This window comes from Paralichthys olivaceus, chromosome 7 (genome assembly GCF_024713975.1).
Source record: "Paralichthys olivaceus isolate ysfri-2021 chromosome 7, ASM2471397v2, whole genome shotgun sequence".
NCBI lineage: Eukaryota > Metazoa > Chordata > Actinopteri > Pleuronectiformes > Paralichthyidae > Paralichthys > Paralichthys olivaceus.
This window is the reverse complement of record NC_091099.1, coordinates 6,604,714-6,629,380: the sequence shown is the minus strand read 5'-3', so window position 1 is coordinate 6,629,380 and position 24,667 is coordinate 6,604,714. Positions and strand designations below refer to the sequence as shown.

Below are 24,667 nucleotides of genomic sequence, written 5' to 3'. Positions count from 1 at the left end.
ACATGACAAGTGATAACAAGCCAAGTGCACCAGGTTGTAATGTGTCCTCAATGGCAGCCACAATTAACACACTCAATTAGTTCGGAGAGTTGGTAGGGGAAAAGACGGCGGAGCCCAAAAGCACCACGAGGCGAGTTGTAAATGACGCTTTTGAATATCTAGTTTTAAATACGCAGAAAAGTGAGAAAACCCCAAAATGGTCGAGAGTAATGGGCTGTGTCCTTCAGGATAATAACACTTTATTTTGGCAGACGTCCACTGAACAACCTCTTCCGTACCAGAAAGCTGGTGGGGAGTTTGGTGGGTTGCAGCTCAATCACAAAAAACAACTGGCTCCGTCTGCAGAGGGTGAACAGAACTCACTCCTCTCGTGATGGATCCAAGGGAAATAAATACCTGGCCTCAGAATGTCAGCGGGGGGCACAGGATTAAGCAGCTGGGATCTAATAGAAACGCCTGCGAGGTCAGCGCACACATGATTGGGTTCCTCCAGCGAGACGGACCAAGGCTTTAAGAGTCGGTATAGCCCCGCTCTCCACTTCATGACTCACGCATGCCAGTTTATTTCCTCTGGCCCATTTGTCAAGTAAGATCTTCATTCCACCGCAAGATGCTCGCATAAGAGGCATTGTGGTTCATTTACATCTCTGAGCTGTTCTGGAGACAAGTGTGCCCTTTTTCCACTGCACACTGCGGCGGAGCCAGTGAGGCCAGATACATTATATATTGCCTCAAAACCGCAGCCGATTTTTTTTTTTCTCTGGCAGCAATAGCAGAGACAAAAAGCCAGTGCCAGTCAGAAGCCCACTGAGTTTATGGTCTTCCCTTCCTGAGTTGCCGTGCTTGACTTTTCCCTCTCAGACTGTCTCCAGCTCATATGTCACGCACACCGGCGAGCACCTACCATTTGAAACAAAAAAGAAGGGGTGCAACCTCTCAACCCTCTTCGGGATAACTGGTCGCAGCAGATGAACATCAACACTTAGATATTTACTCCTAAATAAATAAATTCACCATGACCACACTCGTCACAGTGACTCTCCTCAGTCTACGGCAACTCATTAATCCGCTGAATTTCTTCATCATCCTCCTTCTCCACCAGCTCAGAGGCCAGTTGGAGAGAAAGATTGAGTTTCTGCGGCTGCTCGGGCTCATTTCTCAGCAGAGCTGGCAGCGAGGAGGACCATTTCCAGCTGGGAGCGCATTCCTCCCCTGACCGCCAGCCTGCACGCCGACTCCCACAGGAACGAGGGGGATCATGTCGCCGCTAACAAGAGCAGCCCCTGAAAACTTTTCTGTCTCCCCTCACTGTGTCTTGATGCTGCCACCCTCGATTCATCCACAGATTCCCTGGATCACAGCCACACACCACAATCAGTTTGCTCGTCACAATATGCACCCGTTTTTTTCTCTATGTGAAGTCTCTAATTGTTTAAGCACAGGCTTGTTTATTTATGCTGCTTTCAGACATGAAATTTGTTCAGACCCAATTTTCTGGACAATTTCCAGTTTGTTTGTCGCTCACGTAGTGAGTTACAAAACAAAAGGAGGAGTAGGAATTGATTTGTGACTTGTAGTTATTTACGGCACTGGAGTCTACCCTCATCCTCAAAAACTCTTCAATTTCTACGTTGACATCTATGTCTGCATCTTCTACATAAATGACATCTCTTTTTTGTCCTGAGATGTCTGTGTTCTTCATATCTCATCAATGTGTGCACTATTTTCTGGACATTTTTCTCTCACAGGCTCACTCGGACAATACTAGAGGGCTTGCAGGGAAAGGCCCTGACAAATGTCCTGAACAAGTGACTTGGACATTCGTGTTCTCACATATGGCTACATTCAGACTTCAGTGACAACAACTTTTCGTCTTCATCTAGATTATGGTTATTATATGAGGCTTTTGTGCACATTACACTGCACTTCTAAACTGAAAGACTGTTTTTAAGACCCTAAACTTTGTATTCTTTAAAAAGTGTGAAATAAATTCACCAAACCAAAGATGCTGCAGAAGAAAGAAAACAAAGTGTCTGTTGAACTTCACAAAACAGAGCATTCTGTTTCTGTTCCCAGTTTATCACAAAGCTGCATTATTAGTTTTTCTCTTTGCCTCTAAACCAAGATGGAAACAAGAGTTTTGTTTGTGTTACTCTTGTTTGGAAATTCATCACTTGAATAAATTAGCCTCTAATAAAGTGGGATTGCTTACACAGAGCAGTACACCATGTAATTATAAACCCAGAGCAAAATCAATTTCCTACAAAAGCGGAGCCCTTTTTTGCTGAGTTGAAAAGCATTTCCATGAAAAATGTTTCTGCCATCTCTTTATCTCCTTAGATGAGAAATAATCATGTGAGAGCCGACCCCTGGAACAGTTTCACTCACCATGTGAATGCAGGAGCAGGATGAAGAGGAAAATAGCCCGGTTCAATGACAACAGGATCCCATGTAGAGGGGCTATCAAAAATTGAAGATTGATTTGCTCTGGGCGGCACTCGCCCACATGAGAAGATGAGACTGATATTGGAGATCAGATTGAAAACCAAGGACATGTCATCAGGGCTTTTCCTTTACAAGCGCTCAATGAATATGAGATGAAGGTTGGAGTGAAATGGAGTAAAAAAAACTAAAAAACGTTTTTTGAATCTGAAGGACACTGCCATAAACACTAGAATGGCAACGGTTACCTTAGATTAAATCAATCTGCACTAAATTACACACACAGATATCAGTTCCATAAATGTACCTGATTTTTTTTCCTTAGAAAAAAATGTTAATGTTGAAAAAAGCCTCCAGATCTGCACCTTTGATCTTCGACAACAAAAGGTCTAGTCAGTTTATCCTTCAGTCCAACTGAGCATTTTATCCATATTTGAAGAAATTCCATCAAGGGGTTATTGAGATATCGTGTTCACATCAGAATGGATGGACGGAGCATCCAAAAACATAAAAACGCATTAAATGATGCACCAATGACGCATTTAAAAGTCATTCCATCAAGTTTCGTGGTCCTCCGTTGAGTTCATTTTATTTATTGTCGCTAAAAAACAACCCAACAGACAAACATAACCTCCGGAGGCAGAGTGAATGAAAACCATCCTCATTAAAGTTAATCACACGTGAGAAAAGATTTGTTTTAAGTAACAGATGCTTTACGCAGCTCATCATACGGGAGCAAACTGATGTTAATTAAAGTAGAAAGTACGTACATGTATATCTAGAGAAATGTCAACTAAAATTTAAATCACAAGCAAAGCAGCGGCCTGTGTATGAGCCGGGAGTTCCCACTGGATCCTGCCAGTTGAACCCGTTGACCCGAAAATTTAGAGCAGACAAGACTCGATCAATTAATCATATTCCCACTGGTTCCACAGTGGGTGACAACAGTGCAGAATAACCAATGCTCTTTCTGGAAACCAAAGAATGGAAAATCAGCCATTTAAAATACAAAGCATATAAAGATTTCCATTTGTGATAGCAAGTGAAAAGAAAAATCAAATGTGGCGGGTGTCTGGAGAAAGTGATCAAAGGTCTGCCAACGACATGTCACCACTCGGCTTTAATATCTGAAAGGAGCACAGTGGTATTTTTAGACTGCCCACGGAGACTCTGGGGTAGCCTGCTCACTGTTTCCGGCACGCTTTTGTCTAACGTTTCTTCCCATGGGCATGCTAGCAGGTCATTAAAGGCAAAGCTCCATTGCACTCATAGTAGCTAATATTAGCGGACATAGTTAAGTAGAAGGACTAATAACAAAGAAAATACACTAAAAATGTCTAATCACCATAATTTTAATCCGCTATTTAAGAAAATATTAGTCTGGCATGCCCTGAAATCTTTTAATGACATGGAAAATAAATCATGTCCCATTTTGTGTCTTTGGATTACAGCGATTAATGTATTCAGTGCGTCAGAAAAGCAAATCCAACTCTGAAAAAGCACATTTGAATACATCAATTATTAATGTAAAAGGTGACAGGGATGAAAAGCACAAGTATGGAGGAACATATCTGTAAAAAAAAGAAAGAAAGAAAGTGGAAAATTTACTGTGTGCTATTTTTGCTGCATTGTTGCAAACAGCCTTCCAAAGCACGGGGATAAAGATGGGACCCGCCAGCAATTGGCGATGCGAGCCAAACAAGATAAAATGTAATCAAGCGTTAACATTTTAAGACTAGCTCAGCCAGGGAGAAAAAAAGCACCTGGGTCCCGTTCAACACGGAGAAAAACAGTCCAGATTTCCTTTGGCACGTTTTCTCAACTCGCTGTTTCTGAATCTTCAGGCCAAAGTGTAATTAATAAAAGTGTCACTGAATATTTTTGATGTTTTAGCTTCTACAGCAGAGCAGCACAGTTAGTAAAAGAGGACGATGGTGAGAAAAACATTTGTTAGTCACTGTAGCAAACACAACACCGCTGAGGCCACCGTAAAATCCCTATTGTCCAGAATGAATGGCTGCTTTCTTTCATTTGACATATGTGATTAGTAAGCCTATAGTAAAAGCTCTCAATAAAAGAAAACAGCCTGAGGGAGCGCTCGAGAGGACGTTGAATTCTTTTCTTGCCACCACAAGACCGAATTTTGATCATTCTGCAAGTATTAACAAGTGTTTTAGAGAACAACTAAACTAATCACATTTTCTATTAAAAAAAAAAAAATTGCCTTTTTAAATTGATTTAAAGAAGTGGTGCAGTTTGTAAATGTACCATTCCCGAGAGGCTGATCACTGTGGACACCTGCCTGCCCTCCATCACTGTGATAAATGAAAGGCAGGAGAGTCAGGATGGATGAGATACTGGTGATGGTGATAAAGGTCAGAGACGACGGTAATCTGGGCTGAAGGATTCCAAGCTTCAATATTCTTACCCTCAACATCATTTCACAAGTGTTGCTGTGTTTACCTGTTGGTGTACCAACATGCTTCTGCTTCCTGCCTTCATGCAAATGCGTCTCTTTTTCCCTTTGCTTCTGTTTCGTTCATTTCTATGTAAAATGTTTATTATTGATATTTTGGATAGTTTTATTTTCTAGCTCCTGCATTTTCTTTTCTATTTTGTGGAGAAAAAAACTGTACTTGACAAATAGAATGACACTCCGTGGGGCCAATACCTCTAGCAAGGCCCAAATGTGCCTATTTATGAAACCAGATATAAATCCAGATTTTAGTTCCGATCTACACCAAATTGCACATTGATTTTTTTCGATATCCGTGAATTTGTCCCTGTAAGTGAGCAAAAATGTCAGCGGATGCACTTTCTCTCGGGTCTACCCCTTTTTTCAGTTCCACACCAAATTTTAATGGGTTCTTCTTTGGTCCATGTTCCATCCCGTCAACAAGTGTTGTGGAAATCCGTTCCGTTGTTTTTCCTTAATCCTGCTCACAAACAATCAGACCCTTTAAGGAACAGGGAAGACATAACCATCTTTGGTGAAGGTAATAACATTGATGCATGAATTTACATCCACTGCCTCAAGCTTCCTGGGCATGTTTATGTATTAATGAATGTATGTTTTAGTAACCTACTTTGTTATATTGAGATCCTGAATGTGTGTTCACACATTTAAAATGCACAGAAAGAGATGTTACTACAAAGTGTTTTCCAGAGTTCAAGATGCAACACTGTTGGATTCACCCAGCATCACTCCCTAACTAAGTGGAATAGGTCTTCTCCTCAGGGAGGGTATTTGCATTGCTCCACTGGCACAATCATACACACTCACTCCATTTCATGGCACAGTAGACAAGCAAACACTGGGACACTGAGACACAGAGTCTGGAGAAGGGCGAGCTCATCCAGCTCTGCAGAGTGCTTCAACTCGGTGAATACCCGCGCCTGCTGCCTAGCATCCCTGATCAGCCCTTTGTTCTCTGCAGGACAGGCAGGGGAAGGCATGGCCTGCATACTGATCACCAGAGCTAACCATGGCAGCCAGCAAACCAACCAAACAACCAACCAGCAGGCCACACTTCTTCCCAACCAACCAGGCGGACAGAGCAGGAATCCTGGCAGCCCATTAGACATTGAATCCCATGGTGTGAAGTTGCCAGAGGTACTTATGAGACCTGCCCAATCCTTTACTGTCCAGCAACTGCTTTCACTCACTATACTAAAGAGAGCATCAATAAATAGCATTCAACTTAAACACTTAATAAGAAATTAACACCTATGTATGTTTTGACTCTTAAATTACCTCATTTTCAAATGTCTTTGCTGCAATTTAGTGTGAAACCTTAAAACTCAAGCGACAAGAGTCCTTCATCACCATCGTTGTATTCAAAACTAATCACTTTGACGTCAAAGTTATATTTTCAGTCCAAGTGCAAAGTTGTGGATGTTTATAGTCAGTTCCAGGTGCAAAAGCCAATTACAGGAGCTGCCGGTGCAGAGAGAGCAGAGCGGGGTGATAGAGTGGGCTACACTGTGATTATTGTATCCAATAAATCTGTCAGCATGTGCAGGGCTGTGGCCAGACAGCAGAGAGCTGCTGGGTCACCCCTGTGGGCCTCTCTCTCCCTCTCTCCTTTGTTCTTTCCCTCTCACAAACATCCCACTCTTTCTCAGGCACCAACTCTTCCCTCTTTCCGTCAAGCTAAACAGAATCTGTCACTGCCTCTATCTTCCACCGACAGCCTCAGACGGCAAAGCGCAGTGGACAGTCGATTTTCCACAGCTCCAGTTCAGATGGTTTTCATAAGATTTAGTTTAGTCCGATATTCAAACAGAAACTTTGCACTTCCACATGGTGATGCAAAAACACCTGCTGTCAACAAAAAGGAAAAGAGGGGGAAGCAAGACTGAAAGCCAGAGTACGACGATGCTTATGTTTAATCGGCATCGTGTTTATCTGGTTCAACATCACAGATGGACATTGTGACAGCCCCCTAAAGGTGAAGCAAATTCATCTTGCTCGCCCCTTGTGGCTGGATGCAGGTCTTATATGCTGCCTCCTCTATGTTGGTTGACAGGACACGGGCAGAAAAAGTCAATGTTGGTCTTTCCAGTATGTTTGGATTTAATTTGTTATTTGATGCTAAATGGGATGAAGCTTCATGATTGACAGCTGAGATGGACTTGTGATTAGTAGAGAACGTGTTCAATCACCACGTTCACTACTGTGCAGACTCTGGCTTGAAGTGATGTCAAAAGTACAATATGGTGGCATCCATTTTTTTCTTAGTTTAGTTTTGTATGTTAGCTTATTAATATTTACCTTTTAGCTAACACAAAACACAGCTGAGGCTGATGGACATGATGTTAGATGAAGAACCAGGAGAGAACCAAAGTTATTGAAAGGGATCCTCAGGGGAACATGAAGGTCAGTGTCAAACTTCAAGGCAACTCAAAAGTTGTTGAGATGTTTCCTTCAAAGACACAAATGTGGACCTCTTGATAGCGCTACAGGACAACCAAAGTCATTAGGATTCATCCTCTGGAAACTCAAGTCATCGCAATCCATCAGTATATCAGCATATGTCTTTAACACAGGGACAAATTATTATTTAACATAAAAAATGCATTCAGTCTATTTAGGTTTTACTGAGATTTATGGAAAAATAATAATTTATTAAAGATAATACACCCACAAACTATGTTAGCCTTTCTCGTGAACTTTACATGACTATATATTTTTGATTCTTAAGGTGACAACGTTATGGTGACCAAATTGAAAAATTCAATTTCTCAGGGTCATCTTAGGCTTTTTATCCAATTTATCACTAAAATGGAAAATTTGAACAAGCAGGCTTTTATTAAATAAACGTCACAGACCAACAAAAACCAAGAACAAGGTCTTTGTTCTCCAACTAGTTCTACCTCTGTGTTTCCCCTCAGCCTGACCCATGTCTAATGCTGCGGTAGTCACCCAGACTCTGCTTGGATGGGGCCACTCCACAGCACTTCTCCTCACAACAGGAGGGCTTTTGTCACGCTCTGACCTTTTTGGCCATGTGGTAATAAATTAGTTTGATTTGTTCCTCCTCTCCTGTTTAGAGTGCTTCTCCTTCGCATGGGAAGGGAGATCAATGCAGGGCTGCTATTCTAGGGCTTGTGGCCTTGTTGCGTGCCAGACCAACACAGCCCGACCCACCAGTGTTCTGGTTTGGACATGGAGGATGCTGACCCATGCAAGGGTTAAGCGAGACCTTCATCAGACAGATGGGACGAGCGTTGCGGGATGGAAAAACCCTGCACATGCCTGGGCTTGGAATAGATCTCCTCCTCAGCATTTGGCCATCCCTCTTCTCAAACCCTTTTGCATGGAGAGGCTTTACGAGGCCCAGCAACCCTGAAGGATGAGTCTGAACCATGGCGCATCACTGTGGAGGCCTCTGCTCACTGATGTTTATTGCATGGAGGCTTAAGTGCTGCAAGAGCCTTTGAGAATGTCAGTGGAGCAGAAAGGAGAAGACATCTTTAGTGCCCCGACCATCTTACATGTTCAGCATTCGAAACAGCTGTGTGATGTCCCCATCCTCCTCACGGCTCCTCTGTTTAAATATGAAGAAGCTGCCTGAGTGCAAGAGGACTCAGGAAGCTCATCCTCCTGCAGGCACTGTGATTAGTGGCTATTTTCTAGAAGCCCTGTGCAATCAATCAAACACAAGTACGAGAGAGAACAAATCAGCTTAGAGCCCAAAGAGTGCAGGAGAAAGCATACTGCTGGAAACTGGGGCTGCTTACGTTTGTCTTAGCCCACATCATAGATCTACCTACTTTATATAAACCTTTACAGCTCCAAAGCTGACGGTTTGTAGCTTCTCCCTGCTCCCCACAAGGCTGCAACATGAAAACAGCATGAGAGCTTATTAGCTAAATTGGGACGTACACAAACACACGCTTACACACAAAGAATCATTACATTAATGAATGGCAGCGTTCAAGGATGCAGCTCCGAGTGATCTCATTAGATACCATCACAACAGGCCAGTGTTCTCACAATGCTCTCTACCCAGACTCTTTCCAACTCTCCCATTTGGGCTCCACTTCCAGTCCCTAATTGAAGGCACATGTAACCCACTCACACAGATCTGGAGCCCCCGTTGACAACCACGTGTGTGTGTGTGTGTGTGGAGCCCGTCATTGTTTAAGGGGAAGAACGGGGGTTTGATGTTCCTTCAGGACTGAGCGCAGGTCTTTCAATAACAGGACTGAACTAATGCAGCTCTGATGGCTGATATTGCCGCCTCATTAACTTTCGCTTGCTCTCAGATAGTCATGGCCCGTGTGAACCTGTGCACAGGGAGGAAATCAGGTCGGTACAATGGTAATCTGTTATTTATTTCAACTTAAATTGGAAAAGGAAAACCAGGCTTCAGGGGGTTGATGCTTATATTCTACAAGAGGAGATGAAAGATCATCTGTACCGTGGGCTAACACTTTGTAAACAGGGTTTAAATACACAACTGAAACAAATGAAGATAAAAGTAAAGAAACAATGAGGAAAGTTAAACCTTACATTAGTTCCATCTCCGGGGCCTGGAGCTTGGTATGGATGCGAAGGGAACCGCCTGCCGTTGCGTGAGACTGCAATACCTTGTAAACCCATAAACATGTCAGAGAGGAACCAAAACAGCCTCTTGCGTGTTTTTTTAAATGCTTTGTCTTCCACATGGTGTCAATTTGCATTTTCGCAAAGTAGCTCTTTTACGCATTTAGATTTTTACAGCCACCAAATTCACACAAAACCACACTGCCTCCGTAACCAGGGCCTGTGCTTTTTTACAGACTTTAGATTTCCTCATTTCTTTTTCCATGTAGAAAATGTGCAGAATCTCTCAAATACATAAATCAAACAACGAAACGCACGGCTGGGACGCAAGTTGATCCCATGCGATGAAATCATAACTTAAGTTTGGTCCAGCACCAACTCTTTGCGTTGCATTTTACACAAAAGCATGGCTCCAACTGTCACTGTAATGGTTTCACTGCAGGTTACAAAAACTGATGACGTGAATGCATCCAAAATCAAACATCTGTTATTACTTTTTATTTTCCAAATATTAAAAGACCTATCTAAGAGATGCAAGACAGACATTTGTATAACACAAATTCAGTGTACATGTATCTACTAACAGGTCTGTGTGCCCTGAAATGGCCTAAAATGGAAATCCTCCTCCATGAACAATGATTCCTTTTGTGTCTTCATGTCTCCTTTGTATCGTATTGAATTGTCACTCCTGTCTGTGTACACACCACAAAAGACTTTCCCTCAGCTAATCTCTTTCTCCAAGTCAATAACATTTACAGGCAATTCTCTTCTGTTCCCACTGACGGGCTAAATTGAATTCCAAATTAAAATACAGCATAAACTGCAACAGTCAGCACGATTTTTTTAAACCCACTCGATGGACACTGGCAGTGGTTGGCTGTCACGCATTCGACAAAATATATATAGAACAAAAGAAATGAATATCCCATAATAATTGAATTAATAAGAAAATAAAGAAAGTCGGGTGTTAATGAGGTTGTATCATTCACTGTGAATTACTGTGGAAGGAACTTAACACAATCAATTGGGTGAAGTGAGCAGAAATCAATGTGTTTGGCTAAGTCTCCTCTTCTGAGAGCAGGTACCACACAACAGAGATCCATAGTGTTGGAGTCACAAGGGGCAGAGCTGCTTAATGGTAAAACAGACATCTGATTGTGTTTTCACAACGGGCTGCTGAAGATCACAGGGAGACGAGCTCTATGTCAACATTGCCCTGAGAGGCTTGTGTAAAAATTGAGAAACAGCCCTCGGCGACGATGGAATTCTGAGCATACACCTACATCTTCTTTTCATTAAATGACGTCTGTGTTTTATGAAGCAAAACATGTTTTTTAGATGTGGATGTTCAGGGCAGCAACACTGGAGGTTTGGAGGCTTGCATTTTATTGATGAGGGCTAATAAAGGTTCTGACGTGACTGAGATCAGATGTTACAGAGAGTTGGGCTGCATCCATACCGATAAGTTCAGAAACTTAAATGATGTTGATCCACACAAGCGTGTTAGCATTTGCGTGCTGGAGTAAACAGGAAGCAGTTGGTTGCTTAGTTACAGCAAATTAAACAGAGTAAGTAAGATGAGGTATTTATTTTACTGGACAGGGAGGAGCAATGTTTTGTCTTTGTCACTGGTAGTGGAGTCCTGAATGATAACAACCAATAAGGAAGCAAATGCAAGCGACTGCGTCATCTTTTTCCAAAAGTCGTACTTTTTGTTCATCTACTTTAATCCTGGAATCTTTAAACTAAAACAGACCCAGCCGAATTTCCAAACTTCTCAATTTAAGGTGCTCAAAAGCTCCAGGGTAGTGAGTGCGGCAGGCGTACATGTAGCAGCAGTGATGCGTTTTAAAAATAAAAAGTACTAGCCTGGATGTCGCCTTACTAGCAGTTAATAGATGCTGGAAAATACAGGGTGGAATTTTGAAAACCACAGATCAAATTGATATTTTGGAAAGAAAATCTAACCTTTAGATGGAGGATTTTAAAATTCAACAAGTCCAGAAAAACGTACTTGTATCTATAAAGACAGTTAAAATTCACAGGCAGGACGGTGACCTGAATACATGAAACAAGGAATTTGTTTTGCTAAGGCTATTCAAGGGGTGGCCATTTCACTTTGATGTTTCCACACATATTCCTGGTTAGCGGCAGAACAACAAAGGGCCGTGTGGTGCAGAGGACCGCAGCATTAAAAACTGCATGTGATGCTTGACTTGCAGATCTGTGTGGGCAGATGCCATTCATGTGGTAAAACGGGGAAAACTGGTGAATGACTTTATGATGCTCATAAAATGACATCCATGTTTGAAACCATCACAATGGAAATCTAGCCAAAGAAGGATGGAGATTTCATTAAATTGGCGTCATTACCATATACATGCCTCACGTTAATCCATTTTCAGAGTGGTACCATCACAACGAGCCCTTGACAGAAGTTTTCTAAATTAGCGAGGCTTCCGATGTAATGAAAGAAAGAAGCAAGAAACCTCCTCGACATGTGTGTCAAACATCAAAACAACCCATTCTACAGATAAAAGGACAAAAAGGAAACTTAATAAGTCCTGGGATATAAAGATTTATGAATGCAAAGTCAGACATGTTAGTGAACCTGGAGACAGTGGAACATAAATTAGGTTTTAATGCAGTATCCAGACCTTTTTTTTGCTCTTTAATTCAGTCAAGTATGATAAATACGTCAACAGGTCTGATAAAAAAATCGCTCTCTGTGATTCATGTGGTCTGTTGTGGAGGTTATTCAACTGATGGAGTCTCCTAGGACTGTGCTGTTTGTAGAATTGTTGCGTTGTGCTAAGAACAAACATGCACAAGGGTTTAATTCTCTAAAAATACTTCAACTAGTGAATTAGATTTGGAGCAAATTTTAAAAATGACGTAAGAGGAAATCCTGCACTCAGGAAAACTGAGGCAGGCATCTCATTTAATTTAATACACCATTTTTTATAGCACTGAAATCCCAATGAATTTACTCACATCAGCTCAACTCAACAAATCGTCAGCAGAACCTCCTGACCAACGTGAAATCAAAAACCTCTTTCTCTCCTCTTTACTTAGGCACATTCAACCAGATAGAAAGACTTGCATTCATCGCATTTCTGGAATACTTGTTGGTGGCATATTGGAGGTGGAGTGTACAAAGGCGAGGGAGTGGCACTGAGGCACTGGGCCCCCAGATAGGAGCACAAAGGAGCTCAGAGGAGCCCAGGCTAAGTGAAAGGGCCCTGACAAAAGCCTGAGAAGAAGGGTGCTTTCTGGGTTGGTTGGTTTTGGGAGGACAGAGGATGCAGAACCAGGGCCTGTGCCCACGCACTGAGTCCCGGGTCTTGCTGAGCCGCTGAAGCACAACCATGTGTGGTCCATTATCACACGCAGCAAGCAGCGAGCACCACGCCTCCCTCAATGGGAAGACGGATGCCCCCTTGCTGATTGCCCCAAGACCTGGTAAGAAAGGCTCGAGGAACAAAGACACCCGTCCCATTGGGAGGGGGCGAGTGAAAAGGTCGCAGGAGCACGTCTGCATAGGGTTTAGTCTTCTTCTGGGGAGGACAATGGAGCTGACAGTTGCTGGGGGAAGAGACAAGAGGACTGAGCCAGAGGAGGGAGACGGATGGGTTTTGATGGCAGGAATAAAGAAAGCGGAGACGCTCCTGAGAAGACAACAGCTTCCTGAGGGGAAGCACAACAGCTTCCTGAGGGGAAGCACAACAAGTGTTTGTGTTCTACATTTTGAGTTGGCTTGTATACTGACGGAGCAAACAATGGAAGCCTACACGGTAAACATGGTGATGCTGAATTGGTAAACCGCTACAGACAAAAAATGTTGTCAGCAGAACTGTCTGTTATTTGTGTTTACCCATTTATAACGACGCCTGCCACACAAACACCCTCAGAGTCGTTTAACAAACATGTCAATATTTCCAGCCTCACTCGCTCAAGCAGAAGCACTTGTCATAACACGAGAACTAAGCTGTGACTCATCCTTCCGTTTATTCATTTGTCTTCATCCGATCTGACTGCGAGTGCCGCAGCCCTCGGCAGCAGGAAACAGATGGAGCTATGTCCTTCATCAGATCAAAAAAACAGCGAGGCAGCTCTTGCCCTTCAGCTCCTCGTCTGCGTCAGCTGCCGTTTCCAGGTCAGCCACCATGCGAGGGCAGGGAGCGGGCAGCGAGTCTTCTAAGGATCCCTTTCTTTAAGGAATAAGGTTCCCGGGAGCAGAGCAGCTGACCTCCCATGGATTAGAGATAAGGGCAGAACGGAACGAAGAACGGGAGGACGCTTACGTCATTCCCTGTCCCCTTCCGTCCCAGTGTCACTGACCAGGTCTCTTACGCAAGAGGCTTTAGATCAGTTATCCACTGCTAACAGCGGATAAGACGGGGGTTCAAAGAGCAGCAGGCTTGATGCTGCTCCTCAGACACCATCCTGTCCAGCAGGTCACATCTAACAAGTGTCATTATATATCCGTCAGTGCTGTGCAAGTATAGAAACAGGCAGCCTTAACTCAGCAGCTTGTTACAGCGTTTGACGGATGCCAGGGAGTGGCCTGAACGTGCTTGAGAAGCTTAACAGTTCCCTTGTTTCCACGCAACAGGCTGTGATTGAAATCAGCTCCGATAAGGTTAAACAAACGGAGAACGCTGAGAACAGATTTGCTCTTGGACAGAGCGGTGTGACTTGATGTTGTAAAATATGATAGTTGATGTAACACAGCTGTAAAAGCTCATTTCTTGTAATCCAGGCTACTCTCTTGGTAACATTTATGTCATAAAATGAACAAATCAGTGTAACGTTGGGTTCACACCGTGAGCAACAAAATCGACAAGTCACCAGAGGCTCATTCATTTCTTATAGAGAGCTGAGAGATGAGAGAAACATGAGCTTCTGCAGACCTGCAGGCTGACATCACGTTCTTCATGCCATTAACAGCCATGTTCTCTTTCAAAGTAATATTGAAACTGACAATAATCTCATCAGTTTGCTTTTTATCTTCTTTAGTATATTTCCAATCATTTTCTATTACCGCAACTAAATTACTGCTTTCCAGTGAATTCTAATAAATGCTCCATTATTGATTTACCCAAGCAGATCTGTAACATCATAATGGAAATTAGGTTTGAAAAGGAGGACGTCATATCATATTTAAACTAGATATCATAACTGTTCTTTGATTTCTTTGTTTGTAGGCTTAATGCTGCTAAGCTAGTGGGTGACAGGGGTTCACATAATTTTAAGCATCAAACTGGTTTTACAAAATGTTACGATAAGGGATCAAAAAGAAAAATGAGAACTGCAAGAGAAAAATATTTGGACGGTTTCTAAGAGCTTGAGTACGTATGTGACTGATGAACTGGATTTAGCTCCACAGACCATCCCACACATCCAGGGATTTATGTTCTGCTTTAATGAAAGAATTTAATGTTTCACCTCTACAAGACAAAAGGCCACAGAGTTGATGGATATCTCATCGTTACATCCCAGGGAAACGAGCACTGGTCTGAAAAGGTGATTCTTGTTGACAAAATGTTTAATTGCAAATAAATCATATAATCCGCCTGTATATTGGGAGAGTATGTCCCCACGTCTGTGCTGTTAGAACATCTATTTCCACCGAAGAGAACAACACATCTGGCTCACATTGTGAAAACAGAGGTAGTGAGAGCTGATGAGAACATCATTAGAACATCTGGAAAGAGAATATCACTGACAGTTTAGTGGCTTTGTCTGTTAAATCGAGTGGTTGACCAGTTAAACGCCCCTGCAGCGCCTGGATGACTTTTTTTTTTTTTTAACCTAGAAAAAACAGAAACTTTTTTAAGTGGACAAACAAAGAGGCAGTAAACAGAGGCCTTGTGCAACATCACTATGGGTGTGACCACCCAGGTCCAGCATCTGGGATCTGGTCTGGAAGTGAGTCCAACACTGTGCAACACAAAAACGACTCACATGTTCTTCCTGTGGTGCCGAATCAAAACTATTCCCTCAAAGATAAATAGCACCCAAGAACAAAATCACACCATCTTTCAACATCAGGCCGAATGTGCAGTTAAAAATCAGTTTATGATAATTTCCAAACGTCTGGATGTCTGAGGAGGAACAATGTTCTTGTTTGCTGCCAAAAAGCTTTTTTTTCCTGCCACTCTGGCGTGCTAACCTTTACTGCAGAAAATCCCTTGGCTTATTTCTCTCTGGACTGTTTGAATTAGCCTGGGATACGCTGTTTCACACCAGAGAGACAGGAACATTTAAACAAGCGAGACAGAGCCAGCTATGGTGAAACGCTCTCTACCCGATGTGTCTGGCCAAAGACGGGGCGATAAGTTCATCCGTGCTCAGTCGCCTTCACTCACCATCACTCACCTCCCACCTCCGCGGCAGATAAAGACATGACATCCAGATATAAACTGAAAGAAGAGATCAAAAGATGTTTGAGACGAGTGAGCCAGAAATACCATCCGGAGGTGAAAGTTGTGCTCCGCGCATTTATCCAAGCAACAAACTGTCATTTCTGGTACGTGCTACTGAATGTAACTGACTGGGAAGCTTTTCACACAGGTATATTTTTCATATTGCAACATCCCCCCCGAGCTATATTTCATGCACAACTCTCAAACACAAGCAGCATATTAATAAATCAAGACAAAAACCATTCCGAGTTCTGCTTTTGGATGTTTCCTACACACTAGGGAGTAATTTGTTATTGCAGGTGGCCTCTTACATGCCCAGTGTTCCCTCTCAAGTATCCCAAATAAAGAAAACAAAGTCTCTCAGGATGGAAGTGCAGTGTTTTTTTTCTTCCTTTGGTCCACCACTAAGTACAAAGCACAGAGGGTGCCACTTGGAGTGATGAAACAAACAGCTCTCTGAAATTAAGCCAATGCCATATTCTGTGCTGAGAACACTGTGCATACGTAAAGTCGCAGAAGTAGATTAGTCTATTTCTCCCATAATCCCTTTGTTGCCTGGAGGAAAGGATTTGTGGGTCAAGCCTGAAAGGGGGATGGGGGGGGTGTTGGCCGTGTCCACCGACAGCAGCATGGAGAGCGAGAGAGAAGCTACGATGCTTCAACCAGACGACAACGCCGCCTCCGTGCCTCGCTCCCGCTCCCCCTCCCCCACCAGACACACGCACACATGCATATATCGTCATTCAGACAGACCAGGAACAAACCATAATGGCACAATGACCTACAAAACGCAACCCCACGGGAATTATTCACAAGCTTTCAAATCAGATTCCATTAAAAGTCAGCTGCAGCACCAACGGAGAGGAGGGGAGTGGGTGGGGGGGGGGTTAAAGTCCTGTCCGGAGGCCTTGCATTCTAACACAACACTTTTAATGAGCTGCACTACAAAACAAAAGACATGCGCTGGTCATGACGAACGCCCCACTCCTGCTTTGTTTCCGACTGTACTGTGAATTGTTGGAGCTGCAGAGGGATTAGCAGCTGTAACAATAAATTCATAGAGGAAAAGACTGTGAGGTTGCAGGCGGCAAAAAAAGCATCAGCAGAAGAATTTTAAAAAACTGAAATTAGCAATTGGCCAGATGAAATGTTTCTATTACGTCTAAACAAAACAAACTTGTCGTCAGCTTTACAATACATCTTATTCTGTTTCATTTCCAAAGCTCTTTTTTCTTTCTTTGCAATGAATTGAGATATTATCACGATAAGACACGAGGGTAATCAAGTAATTAAATCGAATAAACGCGATAAAAGTTTGGGTAATGAAATGTAATTTGAGATCCTCGCTGTAAATAAAAGACACTGCAGTTCTGTATCATGCAGATAAAACTGTCGACTGTAGATGGGAGTTATTCATCAGGTCTCAGACATTAACCAAAGCAGCGGCTCCGTCTGGGCCTGAGCCAAAAACATGCTTTCATGTTTCTCATCTCAAACTCAGAGTGGAAGCTGCGTAAATTCAGCAGAAACATTTTAAAAAAGCTGTTGGCTCATGGGTTACATGGTGGAAAACACATTGTCTTTGTCTCTCATTGTTTTAGTTACGTTACTTTGTTTTTTCCTCCTAATTTTGTCTACGATTTTTTGGTTGGATTTTTATTTTCTAAGATTTATAATAAAGTTTATGGTTAACCTGTTAAATACCAAGCATCGATAAAAAGGGTTTTATAACGACTATCTTGGAGAATCATTTTTTCAGTATCGACATCGGCCCCAAAAATCCATATCGCTCCAGTTCCACTGCAATAAAACCACAGTTGTGTACAATCACATGATCTGGAAACAATGAACACTTTTATGGTTTCTTCCAGCTGTGTTTTTATATTTTTAGTGGGATCTCCAGACAAAGTGTCACAGTAGAATCCAGACTGTTTGAAATCTCATCTAACTCAGTCAGTATAGACTCATGCAGTTCCAGGTTTTCAGAAATAGTTCAGTCACTCACAGTACAAACCACACACAGCCTCTCAGGCTGCCAATCACTGATCCAAGAAAGGTTGTGTCTATGATTCAATTTCCTCTCTGGAAGGAGAAAAAAGTGGAGCTACTGGAAAAGAAAAGTCTCCTGGAACGAGCTGCACACAAGCACTTTACGTAGCAACACCCTAATTCTGCTTGTCCTCAGCGCTCTGATGGACCACCTGTTAGACATGATGCTCATTAGACTGGAGACTGGGAGGCCGCCATGGGGCCGTCCTATCAAATAGTCAAGACTCATCCTGGAGGAATCCGGCTGTAAAACACACTCTCACTGGGAAATCACTCACATGAGCTCATAAAAAGCAAACACACATTTACTCATACCCAGCCTCACTGTGCACAAACAAACACACACACGTCTCTCACCTTTTTTCAAATTGCTTTCGCTGAACACAGAGCCAATCACCAGTCCTACAGGATTCAAAAGGGCCCATTATCCCGCGGGCTGATTTTCTGTTTGGGTGGCTCCAGTTTGACACGTGGGTGAAAATAGATTATCTCATCAGGGGAGTAAGACATAACTTCCCTCAGCGCATAATGGAGTATGTCTCCTGAACATTTTGCAATCTTGCTCTTCTGATTGGAGTTGACGTCGTCGGCTTGTAATCGTACTTGTAGTTATGGTGAGCCTGTGTGTCGTCCCTGAACATGTGCCGGTGCAACATGAGAAGAACTGTGTGGGGTTCTCCTGTTTTTACCTCATTTACTGGATCCGCAGTTTTGAATGGCTGCATTAAAATAGCTGGAATAGCATCACTGTGCCAGTCCCTTTGTCTCCTTTGATTACCCACAATTCCTCTCACTAGAGCAAACAGATGATGTTATTCTCATCCTGGATATTTATAGGTGTTAACACATGTGCATGTTTTTACTCTTCATCATCTGCGGGGCTCTTTTCTCCGTTCCAGTGACTGTACATGGGGAGCAGCATCGCCTCCACCACGATGTTAAATCACCCACAGACGACTCGGAGTCCCGGGAATCAGGTTACGCTGTTTTACATGAACACGGGAAGTTTTTGTTGTTTTTTTTTTCCAGGGGTAATGAGAGTGTGTGCCAGCCCAGAAAAGTGCAGAGCGCACTCAGCGAGCCCCAGGGGCAGACAAAACTGCATTAAGTATTAAGGCTGCTTAAATGGAAAGAAATTCACTGTGTCAACCCAATTTCCCCCATGAAAGAGCGAGGAAGCAATAATCTCAAAAATAACATGTTGACAGAAGGTTTGCGTCCGTCCTGCTACCGGTGCCGTGGTAATGACTTAAACAGTGAGATGCAGGTAAATCACACCAACCCCGGTTTGTGATTCTATGACTCGCAGCAGCAGATTAGTAATAATTAAATATTCAGGGCTGCTGTGGGTATGAATTAACTTCCTTCCCTTTTCACCTGATGTTGTGGTGTATGACAGGATAGAAACACAATGTACAAAACACGCAGTTTGGTGCTGAAATCAAAAGTCAGGCCTTAACGATGTTGGTAATTGATTTATTTTTATTTAAGAAGCAGGCATATTTATTCATAAATGTGATGATTTGCAGTTTTTCTTAATTTCATATTGGTTTAAAAAGGAATAAAGTTAGGTTTCTGACAAGGTGGTTAATTAACTTAAAAAAAAAAAGATTAGGATTGATTATAATAAGACATGGACATAAAATACTTTTGTCCCCTTATGAAAACACATTTAAATTAACTTGATGCAGGTTTGTAATTGGATCTGAACCAAATTCAATCATAAATATCAGTTTCCCTCAACATGGCAGATTTTTTCATCAAGATCCATAAATTAAAAATGTAATCACTAACGCTATCTCACAATGTGCCCCCTGATATGGATCCACACTGAAATTCAATGGGTTCTTTCCTGACCAATGCTGCATCCAGCAGATGTGTTGGTAATCCGTCCAGTAGGATTTTTGTAATCCTGCTAACAAACAAACAAACACAGATAAAAACATAACCTCCTTGGCCGAGGTAATAATTATAATCCTGCTGGTAAAGACAGCCACGCTATTGCTATGGTCCTGAGGCTTTGTTCATGTGGATTCATCCAGAACAGCACCTGCTTGTGACGTCTCTACAGGCTATTTGTGGCACAACTCTTGGTAACACTCAGATCAGGTGCTCTGCAAATCCACCACCAGCCTCAGGAAGCTATTTGAGTTTTAATATATCTGTGCCTGAAAAAAGACAGAGACAGACTTTCATCTCCAGAGCAGATCAGCACCAGCGAGCGATTAATCCACTGATGCACTTAATTACTTGCGACCTACATGCTTAACAATGGACGGACGCACACTGGAGGGCAGAGAGTGTTAAAGAGACATAGAGGGATCATGTAAAGCACAGCTGCATACAGATGTGAACAAAACATCAGGGTTTAATTATGTGACCTTGTTCGCATGTCAGATCACAGATAACAGGGTTCAGAGGAGGACGAGGCTCCTCACAGCAGAGATTTACTGGCCTGCTTGACCCGTAGTAAGTCAGCGAATTAAGAGAGGAAGGAAGGATTCATTTCAGCCCCCTACCCAGTGAGGCATATACACGCCACAGAATTATGGTTTGGCGAAACATCTTTGGCAACGTACCCTGGACCGTCTCTCTCTTAGATCTTGATTTAGAGGCCAGGTGCAGACAAAAAACATTTGTCTCATTATTAAATAACATTTTCTTTGACTTCTCCATTTGTGCCACTATGTTTGATGTCAAGTATTGCATGTGTCGAGGAGAAATTACCGAGAAATTCTAAATGCGGAGAGGATAAATTCTGATGACTGTGGAAGCACTTTTATTTCTCCTTAAGCAACTTCATGTCAAGTTTTCAGTTTGTCAAAAGTTTAGATTTTTTGACTTTGGCATTCCCTCCGCTGCAGCTGTTCTTTGTGTTTTGGGTTAATTAGCAAATGTCAGTATGCGACTCCCTAAAAGAGAAGCAAAACCATCTTGAATGCCCCCTTTTGGCAGGCTGCAGTATAGGTCATGAATCTGCCTCCTCCTTGTTAGTGGATGGGACATGGATCTAAGTAAAATGTCATAATGCACTTCAAATAACTTTCTCAAATATAGTGTCTGTCATTTTAGGTAGTTCTTAGTTCTTGGTTTAGATTAGATGCTTGCCTCTGCAAAATAATGACAACACTTGCAGCAATGGAGAACCTGCTCTCTGCCCATGCCTGTTATTCCAGTGCAACAGAGTGCATTCTTCGAGCTGGAGCCGATATTAAAAATTCAAGTCACACAAACTGGGTTAACACACAACACGCTGCACACATCTAGTTCAGCTCAGTAGCCAACGGTGCAGGCCAGACTCCTGCATCTGTGGCAAAGAAATACACACTTTAGCACTTTTGTGTGATGTGTTGGGTGTCGACTGGCAGCTGTGGTCATGCAGGGGGAGAGCCGGCAGGAAAAGGCTGCTCAGCTGCCACTCACGAAATAAAGGGTAGGAGGGTATTCATGATGTGATGTCCTGTCATTCTTGTATGACACTTAAACTGCGGCAGGAAGAGGACTAAACACACATCAGTGGTGTGAAAGCAGATATCCTCTGAGCTGCCCTCCCCCGGCTTTCCTATAAACCTCAGGGACTTCTTTTGAGGGCTGTAAGTGAGGGACCTTCAGCGAGAGGCCTTCAACAACACTCAAGGTGTGCTGCAAGATTTTTATGAGCTGCAAAAAGAGCCATTACTCCTTCCCACACTTCAGCTGCCTTTCCTGGCGCTGAGGAATTTTCTCTGAAACCGACAAGAAAAATACTTGTATATTGATTTTTATGACTTGAAAAGTGCACCTGCAGTTAACCTATTCCCTCTTTTGGCTAAGAAAAGCCGTGTTGGAATATTGTCGCTAAGTACTGCATTGCATTTCAGGCTACTACATTTTTGTTTGAAAATGAAATCCGCTTTACTCCGGGCTTAAGAGCTGCTAAAACTGAGAGGTGGTGAAATGCTGCTTGTCCCCTTTTTTGGTTAGAAAACTCCAGGCAGCAGCATTTTAATCTGGATGAGATGATTTGAAACAATGACAAAAACACTCACAACCACTTGTTGATTGGGTCTTTTCAGTCACAACATCACCTTCGCTGATTCGTCAGGCTCCCATCACATGACCCCCTTACAGAGGTAGACAACCAGCATTAGCCTCACCCACCAGTTTGCAACATGGACACTATATTACAAGTTGCTGAGCCTGCTGTTTGGTTAAATTCTGCACTTTACACTGATACAACTGCTTACATGCTCAGACGATAAGCTACAATTCGAGAAATTCCTGTGTGCATGTAAGTGATGCGTGGATTGTTTGAGCTGAAAACCTAGTACTGGTAGTATGGATGTAGGCTGAGATTGAATACTGTAAAAACAACAGCCTCACAACATCTCCGACTCAGTGTGCTTTCACCTCTTCCTTCTTGCATTATTCATGTTATGCTGACAAAGTTTTCAGGCCTTGCCTCAAGCTGACGTCTGGTGGATTTAATGGACATTATTTTCCCCAGACATCAGGTACTGTACACTGCAATCAAGCCCACATCCCAACGATATGAGCTCATCCATTTCCAATAGAGCGGAATTGTGGTTATTAATCTTCGTAACGACTTCTAATGTGGAATTTGAACTTCACAACCCACTCAGCACGCGTGTGATGTCTCAATTCCTTTCATAGCAGGACTCCATGTAATGGTGTATTAAAAGCCTTTGTTTGGGATTCACATTGCATTTTATGTCCTTGATATAACTTACGTTGAGGGGCGGCTGAAAAATAAATAGTTCCATGCCTGTTGTATGAAGAAGCACATGGTCACACATATGGCCAGTAAAAACAAATGGCCTGTGTCACTGAGATTTGTTTTTCTAATAACATCACAAGCGTTTCACAGCAGAAATGTTTGGTTGATAGCTGAAGCCTGAGTGAGAACAAAGAGCTGCAGCGTCGTTTCCAGACCCTCGTCATGTAGAAAGCTATCGATCGTCCTGTGGGTCACGGACCCCTTCTTTTCCCCTCATCGCTCCCCCTGCTCAACTACGCCTAAGGACTGTACATGTCATCTCATTTCACCGAGCCAGCGGAGGAGGGGGTGGAGGCGCTAACAAATCAATTACCAGCCTCTTGCTGCTTAGCCATATCACAGGCCACCACTGGACTTTGATTTTGAGGCAGAACGCTAAGTGCGTCGGTCGGCCAATACATCTCTGTTCAACTCATTCAAACTCAGGATGCTCCAGACCCAAACTGCATGTTTTTTATAGTTCGAGACTCCTTTTAACGATCTAAGCACATGGTCTAAAACGCTCGCTTTAACCTCCCATTATGCCTCAAAAGGCAGGATTACGAAGGATAATAAGAAAAAAGTATGGAAGACTTTAAGCTGGATGCTTGACTGCAATGTGAGGAAACACAGTATAGGACATTAAACGTATCCTGGCTGTTTGAAGCTAAAGCTGGACGGAAAAGAAACTGGATTATTACGCTCTGTCTCTTCACAATCAGAGCATTCTGGGAAAATGAACAAGGACCTTCTGTTCATTCCTGTGAAAAATCAAGGGTCAGGAAAGATATGAAAACAAATGAATTAGAATCATGAAAGATGAATTAGCTTCACCAAACACGGCGGAACACTGGTGTTTATTGCAATTCATAAATCTCACAATTATCCCACTGGGCCTACTGTATAGAGGCTACTCTCGAATAAACAACCGCTTCTATCTTTCTCAAATAAATAAAGTCCCAGCAGCAATAAACACATCATCAAGCAAGTATGTGGTGTCAGGCTGTTGCATGCGTCTCTGAGGAGAAATTGTTTTGATGAAGTAATGCTGGAGATATGTCAGGATATCTGTTTACAGTGGCAGCTAAAGTAATTCATAATTCAGATTATTTAGAATGAGAAAAATTAGAAAGTATATTTTACTTTTCCACTTCCTATTTATGCCATCAAAAAATGATGAAATTCATCTCTGGGGAAACAGCGAGGTAGCTTTCAACGAAACAATGAAATTAAGTGAATTTTAAACAAGGCCACATTTCAGTGAGAGAGAGAATCTGAATGAAAAATATATGATATAAAATAATGATATATATAATATAAAGTCCCTTTGTTTTTCTTCCGGGACTCTATCTAGAGTTGCTACCCCTTATTTTGAAAACATAAAAACATTTTTTTTTTACCCCATAAAAAACCAAGCTGTGAGAGTGGACGTCCTCACTGTGTTAGAAATGTTCTAGTTCATGTACATGATGGCACTTTAATCTTCATTACCCATTTTTAGTAACACCATAACATCATCAGGTGTAATTTGCTGCATTAAAATAAACACACTCTGTGCTCCCGTCGAGAAGCTTCCTAACTATCAGCTAATGAGGGCATTAGAAACCCCTCCCTGACAAAAATAAGAGAAAAATGAGCCGAGCAGATCATCACATGTTTATGAAGTTCATCAAGGTCTTCAAGTGAAACTAATGGCGGCTTCTGCGCAAAGCTGGTGAGGCGATAGACTCGTAAATCAGCCCGACGTTGTTGCACCACATGCAGCTGAACTTGCATCAGTGCGGCTTTACAGGATTGACAAGGTAAAAGCTCTCAGCTGCTTATTATTTACCATTTGCCATCTTGTTATCCTGCTCCCACTGTTTTGATAGATTGTGTTTACTTAGTGAGCTGAGCCTGACAACTCCGGACTCATCACAGAGCATCATGATGTATTTACCT

The 24,667-nt window shown here is 42.5% G+C and overlaps 1 protein-coding gene across 1 annotated transcript in view; it reads right to left on the bottom strand.

The window, feature by feature from the left end:
• The window catches only part of tmtc2b (transmembrane O-mannosyltransferase targeting cadherins 2b), a 92,435-nt gene that overhangs the window by 52,704 nt on the left and 15,064 nt on the right, over positions 1-24,667 (bottom strand). The window lies entirely within an intron of this gene.